This window comes from Chroicocephalus ridibundus, chromosome 3, assembly GCF_963924245.1.
Source record: "Chroicocephalus ridibundus chromosome 3, bChrRid1.1, whole genome shotgun sequence".
In the NCBI taxonomy this organism is placed as follows: domain Eukaryota; kingdom Metazoa; phylum Chordata; class Aves; order Charadriiformes; family Laridae; genus Chroicocephalus; species Chroicocephalus ridibundus.
The window spans coordinates 32,244,704-32,256,050 of record NC_086286.1 but is presented as its reverse complement, the minus strand read 5'-3'; the positions used below and the strand labels follow the sequence as shown (position 1 = coordinate 32,256,050).

The window sequence follows — 11,347 nt, the reverse complement described above, 5'->3', positions numbered from 1 at the left end:
CGCCGGCCGCGGCCCCCCCGCCATCCGCCCGCCGCGCTGGGCCCGGCGGGAGCCGCCTTCCCCCGGCCGCGGCCGCGCCGCGCAGGGGAAGCGCCCGCCCGGGCGCGGAGGCGGGGAGGGGCGGCCCACGCGTGGGCTCGGCGGCGGGGGCTGCGGGGCCGGCCTGCGGGAGCGGCCGCTCGCCCCGGCGCCGCTCTCGCCCGTCCACGCGTGCACGGCCACAGCCGGCGCTGCCCCGGCGGCGGGCGGGCTCCGCGGGGGGACCCGGGCGCTGCGGGCAGCTCTGCCCCGCCAGAGCCCCGGGCGTCGCTAATTCTCCTGTCCCGACCCCCACGCGGTCGCCCGGTGGCGTTTCCACAAAGGAAACTTGGTCGCATCCTGTGGCGTGGTTAGCCCCTAACTCGGCCGGTAAGTATGAACATAACGGGACGAGAAAGGATGGGGTTTTATTTATTTTTTTCTGCACTGAGTTTGTTGTCTTTGGGTCTGAAATGCAGGAGCAGTCGTGTATTTCAGAGCACTAACGTCTGCGGTTTAAACACTCTGGAGAACCCATGTGAAGGGCTAAAGGGCCGGAGGACAAGATCTAGAGAGAGTCGATACTGCGCGAAAAATGAGTGAAATCATGCTCCTGACTCAGGTCAATGGCAAAAATCCCACCATTCAGTGACGCTGGGATTTCACCCCAGAATGCCGTTTCCAACTTCACTTTTTCAAATGGAAATACACTTACAGTCAGACAGAAAACAATTGTCTTTTCTGGCCCTTTTTTTTTTGTTTTTTGCAGATTTATGCTATATAAGCCCTATCCAATTATGACAAAAGACGGCACGCAGCAGTGCAAACCACGAGGAGACCTCTGTGTCGTACAGTTTGTGTTTCTATTTGATCTGACATGCTTGAGGGAGAAAATAAATGCAAATCCCACATTGCACAAAGCTTATCTGAATATTCATTAAAGCATGTTTTCAAATCAGGACCAAATAGAAAAGTTACTACTTTGCAAGTTTTTCAGCTTAGTCAATGAAACTTCCATGCCTTTTGACTACTGAGGGGAAAAGCAGGACATCCAAGACTGCCCCGCTGCGATCTCCTGATTCATCCAGAGAGCATCAACCCAAACCCATGAGCAGACAGAGGCTGCCCCAGGAGGTATTTCCTCAGCCCTTTGGAAAATGCCAGCCATAAAATAGCTGGATTTACCAGGAAGGCAGCTGGCAGCCAGCACCGGACTCGGTGCACAGGTCTCACAGAATCACAGAATGGTAGGGTTGGAAGGGACCTTTGGAGATCACCTAGTCCAACCCCCCTGCCAAAGCAGGTTCACCCAGAGCAGGCTGGACAGGAACACATCTGGGAGGGTTTGGAATATCTCCAGAGAAGGGGACTCCACAAAATGAGGTATGTCCCGCACAAGCAGCTATTTCAGGATGGGTTTTGGGACTAGGTGCGGGAAAACTGCTTTACAGTGATCTGACTCGTGCTACCTGAGGTTAGAGGTTCCCAGGTACCCATGAGGGATTTGAAAGCATGCAAATACTCAGTGGCCCAGGTGACATTCACTTCCTTTTTGCTGTACTTGCCAATGTGTACGTTTAGGAGCACCCAACACCTGCAGCCCTGGGCAACGGCACCCCAGGCCACCGCCTGCGCAGTCAGTGGGAAGTATACTCCCTCCAGTCTGCTGCTTGCTTAATTGCTAGCATTGCTTCTCAAATCCTGTAATCATCATTTTGAACTTGCACAATCTCAGCCAAATGATTCTCATCCAGTCCCCCATCTCTCTCAGACAATGGATGGCCAATTAGCCTGCACTAAATATTTAGAGAAAATGAAAATACGGAACTGGTAAACTGAAACGCTTGCCTCGGCTCTTCTCACCAGCCTGGCTGGTCGCACAGCCATGGGTAGCTGAGACCTCATAAAACCTGACACGAGCCCCACGACCAGTACGGCTCCATGGAATCACCCACAGGGGCGTAGGACTGTAAGCGCTCAAGTGGTTTCATTCACAGCATATTTCTTGTGCTTGTTTTTCACCCTTTGCAGGTGTCGTTTTCCGTCATGCAGCCACAGCAGTGCGATAAGGAGGGTGCAGTAATAAGGAGAATAGGCTCACCAAGCGTTCCTGGAAATTGCTTTCTTCTCGTAAACTTTTCTGAATTTCAGCAGCTCCCTAAGAATGTGTTAGAGCCTCTGCCAGTGTCAACTGACATGGCTCCGTGGAGGAATTCAACTCAGCTCTGTCTTGGCACAACGAATACCTTACCAGGAATCACATCCTTCTTTCAGATAGATTAACAATCTGATCTGTGTAATACATTTCCATTTCTCAGCAGTACGAATATAAAAAATGTGTTAAAATAATTACCTCCCTATGACAAATATGATTTTAAATATCTTTATTAAAGACACTAAATCTAACCATTTTTCCCTAACTTCTTTCCTAAGTAGTAAAATAAACCAGTATGAAATGTTAAAAGGAACTCTTATCATCTTAGTGATATGTAAAATGCTTTTTATTTCTCATTGTTTACTATGAAGACAGTTCAATCTAATTTTTCACAAAAAATTAATTTCTAAGGACAGTTTGTGACTAGTTCTGGCTTGTGCACTGAGCAGTTACTTTAGCATCACAGATGAGTGCTAAACAGTCCATTTTTTTAATTTTAGGAACTAAAATTTTGCTTTGTAGGACTTCTGTGAGATAGCATACACAGCTAGATTCCCTTAGAAATAAGGCTTGTTCCAAATAATTCAGGTCAGTAGTGGAGGAAAGAGTGTAGAGGAGAAGGTCTAATAAATGATGGGAAGCCTGTGAGGACACAAGCCTAGTGAAACCTCGTAGATGAGCATGCAGCTAGATATCAGAAGATAAACATGTCTTGGAAGCAATTCCTGGGGTGTACAGGCTTCTGCAAGTGAGAAGATGGAGTGGGACCGTGAAGCAGAATCACAAAGTCCTTCATGTGACATTACCAGCAGCAGGAGAGAAAGTGATGAAGCCAGGCCTTAGTAAGCAGCAAAAGACCTGTGTGGAACCAGGGAATAAGTGTTGTTAATCGTCTAAACTCAACGTATTCTGACAAGATAAATCTGTCCATCTCAGTTATTAACATGTCTCCAAATTTAACCTCAAAACTTACCCAATACAATTATTTTCAACAATTGTGCTGCCACTCTGTGTTGTGAGTACGCTCTGGCGTTAATCTGTCCAAATCCTCTTGTCCACCCTGCCAGATAAGCCCTGGTGCCTCACTTTGTCACCAGATGGATGTGCACCGCTAGAGAGTGCCACTCATCTCACTACAAAGGTGGACGACTTGGGGCCTACAGGATGGATGGGGAGGGACTCTTTATCAGGGAGTGTAATGATAGGATACAGGGTAACGGCCTCAAACTGAAAGAGGGGAGATTTAGATTGGAGATCAGGAAGAAATTCTTTACTGTGAGGGTGGTGAGACACTGGAACAGGTTGCCCAGGGAAGCTGTGGATGCCCCATCCCTGGAAGTGTCCAAGGCCAGGCTGGATGGGGCTTTGAGCAGCCTGGTCTAGTGGGAGGTGTCCCTGCCCATGGCAGTGGGGTTGGAACTAGGTGATCTTTAAGGTCCCTTCCAACCTGAACCATTCTGTGATTCTGTGTGACTTCCCATGTTGGGTGAAATGACTTCATGGGAGTAGCCAACATTTGAGGAAATGCCCCTAAAAATGCCAAGTCCCAGCCAAAGCCTGAAGCGATGTGTGAAAAACTCTCAAATTACTCCCACAATAGTCCATCAGAGGATTCATTTTTTAGGCATGCTGGTCTGTGCAAGATTGGAGACATGGTTTATGATCCTCTAAAAAAACTTTTAGACTTACAAGGAATGTTAAGTCTTGAGGAAAGTCAGTGAAAAGGGCAATGTCATCTGAATGCCCTGTTTGCAGCATATCGTCTTTCAGACCAATCAATCTCCCATTTTCGAGCAGTCCCTAAGCAGCAGAAGGTAACACCTCAACGGACATAACACAAGCCTGGCTCTCAGTCAGAATGACTTATTGTTGTCATAAATGGTGAGAATGCCGTCTTTGCCGTTTATGTATCCAGTCATCACAGTTTTGCTTCTCTACCCAAGAGTATGCAATGCAGAGAATGTTTATGTATCTCAGGTACTACAGAGGAAACAAATCATGTATTTCTAAGGTGCCAAAAATGGATACGCAATTCAGTAGTTGCAGATCCAGTTCCTTCTGAATGTCAGTCTGTACTCTACGCCAAATATTTTTTTTAATAATTTACAAGAGCACTGGTACTAATTTCCTCTCAATTTAAAGAGTCCCGACTGTGTGCTTGCTTCCCTCATAATGTTTCGTGAACGTGGCGATGTCTCCAAGCAAAGGCATGCAGTATATAAAATCAGAATAAAAAAAGACGCATTTTAGGTCATCTGCTGTAGTCATCTGATTGCCGGAGCACACTGGCACTTCAGCGTACCTATAGCGGTCCTCTTCAATGGGGCTGAACGTCGCAAGCAGGGGGAACACACTTGGTCTCTTCAGGGAGCAACCTGGTGTGGTCCCTGCTATGGAAAGCTCCCGCACAAGTCTCTTGAATTGTCTGATCTTACTCTGTTGTGCTATTACAGCTTGTGATACTGTATTAACCACCCTAAATAAATTCCTTCCTTTTTGCAAGATGGGAGTCTTTGGTTAGTTGACTTTATACACGGCTTGCCAGTAGCAGAACAGTGGCACCAGGACCAAAACTAGAACTCACTGCTGAGAATGAGATACAATGTTTTAAAAATAAATTCGGCACTAGCCACTGGAAAGTGTCACAATCACTAACCTATGTGCTTTTTCTTAATAACTGTAGTGCAGGAGCTTTAAAGACGGTCAAAGAAAATACATCAGTGGAACCCCTTGCTCTGAAAAGGCAGCTCCTTTGAGGTGAATACTTTTTGAAATCATGTGAATTCTTGAAAATGTTTTAAGAAAGGTAGAAAAATGTTACAGCAGCTTCAAAGCACTCAGGTTTTATATTTTAAAAGCAAAATGTTTTCATTTCTAAATCACTGTTTTCAATTTAAGTTAGCATAGTTTTAGAATACAGTGAAACATAAATGAAAAGATGACATCCTTAAACATTTCAATCATCCTCATTTTCCTTCTAAAAGTGTTTTTTTTAAGAGATTTCAAAATTTGCAGGTGGCATTCCTGATTAGGACAAAGACAAACCTCAACAATGTTCATAAAACTGAATTTTCATCCTCTGCACAGCTTATGCACTCCCTCATGCTCATGGCATGATAAACTATGATAAAACAGTATTGTTCCCTTCTAACTCATAGTATCTTTTTTTCCCTTGAAACCTCTTTGTCAGTGTTTTCAGTAATGAAGCGCACAGATTTCCACATTGTTGTCCAAGCAGAAGCACCCCCAACAAGTGCTGTCCACTTCTGAGCTGCGATTCTCTTAGATACACATTCCAAGAATATATCCAATTTTGCAGCAATGCTGTGTTGCCACACTGTTATTAATAATTACTCTAGTGTTTCGCGATAGTCTCGTGTCCTTAATTAAGGTAAGTGTTTGGTTTGAATAGGAACTGCTCAAATATAGACTGGAAAAGAGCTTCTCTTCTGCAGAGTTTATGGTGCAATCCCTGAAGAAATTCAACCAACGCACCACACATAAAAAGGAGAGCAAGTGAATGAAGGCACAGTTAAAACGGACAGGATCAAGCTGATACAAACCGTGGCTACATGCCCAACATTCCAGCTTTCTCTGTCCTAAGAAATAACTGTGAATTGGATTGGTTTTCTCCATATCTGTTTCTAAAGATCTTGTTTCTTTTTCTTTTTTTTTTTTTTCTGTTTGTATCTTGATTTCTCTAGAGTTATTTATGCCATGCTGACCCTTGTAATACCTCCCAAATTAGTGTTTGCTGCCAAATTCATTAGCATGCTATTTACCAGCCCCTCTTAGGAAATTAAGGAAGAAATTAAATATAACACTACTTTACTACACTTGGAAAAGAAGATTCCTTAGGGAGAGAGGAAGGAAAAAAGAGAGGGAAAGCTAAAGCAGGGTGAAGGATGCTGCAAGAAATGGAGGGAGATGGAAGAATGAGAAAATGTAGGGGTAGAAGAGATATTAAAAAAAAAAAAAAAGAAACAGCCAACCAAAAAAGGAACAAAAGTGTCTGATTCAGTTAACCTCTGAGAAGGTACTTAATTTCAAATACAAGAAGTCCACAGACCCAGGCCCAAGCCTAAAATTAAGCTTGTGTTTTATTCAGGCCAATGTAAATTGCAGTTTTCTACACACCAGAGAGAATAAATCCCTTGGAAACTTGGTGAGATTAGGGCACCTACCTCCCACAGGTTTCTTGAAAAATCGGGGATTTCGAGATATAGCACTAAACTATAAAATAAATGATGCTAGAGCTCTTTTGGTGCTATTCCCTAAGCAGTGAAAGAGCCTGAACAGAATAAATCACTACTCAGCTATTTAGCGCTGGTCAAAGTGTCAAAAAGAAGCAAGTGTCTTCCTCAGGCCAAGGTGACAATTACTTGCAGTTCACCAGACATTTTGTTGGAAATAAAATCTGTATCATGATGGGGCTTTTTGTAGAGCTGTAGAGAGACACAGAAGAGAGGACTCAGCAAGCAAATGCTTCCTCTCAGCACTTAACATCCTCTGTTGATGCTACCTATGTGGCTCCATACATCACCATAGCATCAGAACATCCCTTTCATGGTTGCTAAGAAATATACACCTCTGACTCATTCCAGTGCTGAAGACTGTATAGTCTGGCATGGCTATTATGTACCATGGCGTACCAAAAAGGAGAATGAAAGAAGATCTTGAACCAGAGACCAGAAGATGTATTCTTTTTACAGGAACAGGGCAGGATTTGCATAGGGAATACTGACTTTTTCCTGGCAACCATGTATTTTGGAACGAAACCAATCCCCTGAAACTTCTAGCTCTGGAAAGTTAAAACTGAGCATCGTTTTATATGTTACAAATCATCCTCCAGTTCTACTGGCTTTACTGGAAGTTAAGGTCACCATATGATGAATCCATGAGATAACAGGTTTCCTGTTTTGTACTTGGCTGTACACTAGACTTCCAGAAGGCACCAGGATCACTGCTGTGTTGTGTCTGAGTTTGCTGCTCGTGCCTGTGATTATCCCAGATGTGGCTCTTGGAGGGCAAAATTAAACCTTTAGCAATCTTTCATTTTAGCTAAATGAAAACTGTCTTTGAGGAGCCAAAAAGGCCACAACCTACAACCCTTGAACTAAACTCAGTTGTGCCTGAGCCTATTCCATGGCTCTGGGACCAGCAGGCACAATCTGGCCATGTCCACGACACTGATGTCTTCTGCTCTGTTGGGAATGGTGCCATGTCAAAGCTGACTTCTCTGTGGCCTTGGTGAGTTCCCTGGGAGAGCCTCCCCATGTTGCTCCACCCAAAAGTACCCCCAAAAATGTTCTGTGGATATCGCAGTGCTGACAATTGAGTCTTGTCATTCAAGAATATACCTTGGCTTTGTGTAATTTACTAGGATGGATATCATCATTGCAAGGCCTACGTGTACCGAATTTCATTTTTACTGAGCTACACTAATTCCAATGCAAATTATTTCCCTTGGTTCTTACCAGTATCTATTATTGATTAATTCTGGTAATTCTGGGTAGTATTTCCCTCTGTAGCAAAAACAACTAACCAACCAACAAATCCTCCAGCTCTAACCATATATATGTGAAAAAATACCTTTTTTAATTTGACTTACTACAAATCAATCTGCGACTAAAGCTGACCTCTGAATTTTCCCCAACCTTTCATGAAGCCTGGACTTCTTTCGTCAGCTTCTTTGAAGCTGATTCTTGATCTACTTGATAGATGGAAGCCCCAAAATTAGTTAATCTTCTCTGCACCACTAAGATTCAATTTTATAGCCAAATGCTGAAACAAACATCTTTCTTGATTTGAGGGTGTTTCACACAGAAAAATGTCATATTCTAGCCGTATTTTAACCCCTGCCAGTTATCACCTTCCCAGTGAAATGCCTGGTAAAGTCTGGTGTCATGTGAAGGCAAAGAATGGTGATGGATGGGATACTGGGAAATGGGGTTGGATGGCAGAGAACGGGAGAAGTGAATGGGAAGGCGGGGAACCCTGAAGTCCCCCCACTCAGTCCTGCTCTAGGACCTGAACCCACTCTGCACTAGGAGGGACAGGTTAAGTCCTTCCTTGGCTGTCCTCTTCAACAATTTGTCATGTAATTTGGCTCATGGAGAATGCTGGAGGGGATTCAAAAACAGACCTGAGGACAGAAATCCAGACTTCGGGAACCTAGCATATGCAGGGGAGCATGGGGCTGTAAGCAGCCCGCTGTGAAGCATGCCTGCAGCAGCACAGTATCGGAGAGCAAAGAGAAACTCTTTAAGTGCTAATAGCTTCTAAAATGTTAATGACTTAATAGGGCTGGAAGAGAAGAGCGTGCTGGAAATTTTCTCAGGCAGGGTTATGTATATCCTGATAGGAAGTGAAGAGGGGGGAGGAGAGGGGAGACCCATCATTTTCATTTTAGGTGTTTATTGTAATCAATGTGGAACCATAATTTCTGAGGATTCTCTCATCACACTGTCAATATCTTCAGCCTCCAAATATTTCAGTGAATGGTGACAACCCCATTCAAGAGAACAGGGCTTCAGAGTCCAGAGCTCCCTTTACTTCATTTCAGTTGTGCCATTGTTGCAATAGTAACTACAAGGACCTAAAGAACCTCTAAAAATCTACAAAAAATACGTCCCTATTAAAGACATTACTTTGCTGAAAAGATTTGTTAACATATGGTTAAGATTGCTCACTTGCTTCCATAAAGTTGAGCTCAGCATAATTCAAACCTCTGAGAAACCAGGAAATACAGAGGATAATAAAGCAATATTAACTCCAACCTTCATAACAATGCCTCAACGTATCTGCAATAGAAAGAATTCACCTTTGCAGGAGCGTCTTTCAGAGAACACTGTATGTATCTACTATAGCTCAGGCACGCCTTCTCTTTGGAAAAGGGGGCTGTATTTGCAATGACGCTTCCTTTACATGCACGCTGAATGAATTTCCTAGAAACAATTCCATAATAATTAAAATCGATCTTTCCCACTACTCACCAGATAACAGTATTTGGTCACATATATATTATTAAGCCCACTGAATATTTTCCCTAAAACATCTCTGCCTCCCGGGGTGCTGACTGAACATACAGAACTCAAGTCGTGAAAAGAGGCATGCAGCTATCTCGGGGTACATATATATGTTGGTCTTTTGATCCCACCCACAGAAGTGATGGGGCTGCGGCCCCATCTGAGAGGTATGGCCTCCCATCTTTCCGACTACCATAGTTTACCGAGTCTGCTACCATTTGACACAGCAATATTCAACTCAGCAAATACTGCCAGTTCCCTGTTCCTATTGCCAGCTCCCAGGAGGGAAAAACAAAGGTTGCCTGAATGTTGACCTAAACTCTGTATTTCCTGGCTTCCAAAAGTCTGAATTTTGCTGAAGCTGATATTTTATAAGGGCTCCAGCTACTGCCAGGAAATCCTAACTCTGCATTAATTAAGGGGTTTTGTCAGTCAGTAAGAAGGAAAGATGCTTTATGGACTCTTTCCTTGATCCTCAAAATATGGCTTCAGAGAGAGCACCTTTGCAATGTGTTGGTCCATAATTCAGGATGAGAAAAAAAAATGAAGCTTCTGGAGTCCTGAAGTTTCTAGGAAGGACCAGAAGCATGAGGGAATGGTAGGCTGGGATGGTTTTTTTGCTGTGTGTGGGGTGGTGGTTTGGTTTTGAACATTTTCTTGCTGACGGTCTCTTTTATACCAGTGGTGGTGTTCACTATCATTTCACTATTTTCTTTATTGCTTTCATGGGTTCTGTTTTTAATAGCAGTCAGAAAACACTAAGCTAAGGAGGAGCAGGCTTCTTTAGCAGGTATCTATAGAGAAACTAGCTTTTTAAAATGTATGTATAACTGTTTGAAGCCACAAACACTGCACTAGTTTCAACAGAGCTCAGCTCCTATCTCTCTGAAAAAAAAATGAAAAAAAAAAAAGAAAAGAAAAAGGATAGTTATCCCAAAATATTCAGTGGATCTCACTGTCACATTTTACAGCTGGATTTTCAGATGTACCTGAGTGGGCTCTTTGGGTGGTACATGATGACCTTGTAAAACTTTAATCTCAGCTGTGTAGGGATGAAAGATAGAGTGAGGCTGACGTTTTGACCTAGGTAATCTAACCCTTTAGTCCAAGGTCTGTCAAAACTCAGCCATGAACTCATCACTTAATTTTTCAGTTCTATGCCTCTAAAATAGGATGGAAATCCTGTGGTACGTCCATAATGTTGACAGGATAACAGGGGTGAAGGATCAGTGTTGTCAGTGGAAACAGGGGATGTACAACTCTTGCCCCCTCCATCTTGTGACGTAAATGATATACCACAGCTGTTTCTTAAAGGTGGCTGCAACCTTCTTGACCTTCCATTTCCATAACCTGCAAAACCCCCTCCTAGGATGGCTGCAAAAAGCTGTGGTGACAAGGGCAAAGAAAAAATGTTTTAAAGATCAATTCAAGCATTTAAATGAAATTCTTAAAGACTAACACAAAGAAATGTTTTCCATTGGAAAACTGGTATTATCATGCCAACTTAGGAACGACAAAACACCTCAGCAGTTCACATATTCATGAATATGCATGAGTGCACTGCTACCAAATTCACTGCTCCTTCCACCCATTAAAACATCATCAGAAAGTGATGGTTGATGCTGGGCAATAACAAGAGCTCAAGAAGATAAAACTGATGTAGACTTTACCTTATAGTAATAGACTTTGAAAAAAATTCAGTGGTGGCATGAGTCAGCTCAGTTGCATCAGCTTCTGTGATGGCTGAATTTGGTCAGTGGATGAATCCAAACAAAGCAGATCTTGCTTTAGAAATAAATTTTACATGACCTTTGTGCTGTTGAGCAGTGCAAGACAGGAACAAAAGGATTTCAGGCATAGACAACTCCAACATTCCCCCTGAGGAAGATTTCTGTGGCAACCAGTGATTAAGTGTGATTGGAACCAGGCAAAATATTTTCAGAGCGCTGTTTCTTCCCAAGTCAAAATGGGCTTGGTCTTGAATTCACAAAGTTTGAAAAGAAACTGGACATCTTCCCATGCATTCCAATTTGTGCCCCCTTCCTCTTCCAGAAAAAAGTAATATGATCATTCATTCACTAGAATGACTGCCAAAATGCTGGGAGTAATGGTTGTAAATCTTTTTAATTTCAAGCTTGATGAGTTG

General features: G+C 43.3%; 1 protein-coding gene across 1 annotated transcript in view; it reads left to right on the top strand.

Annotated features, from left to right (window-relative positions):
- The first annotated feature begins 86 nt into the window (after positions 1 to 86).
- The window catches only part of LOC134512838 (uncharacterized), a 115,947-nt gene continuing 104,686 nt past the window's right edge, over positions 87 to 11,347 (top strand). The window contains exon 1 of the mRNA XM_063328637.1: positions 87 to 408. The gene's annotated coding sequence lies outside the window, so the exon portion shown is untranslated. The remainder of the gene's footprint in view (positions 409 to 11,347) is intronic.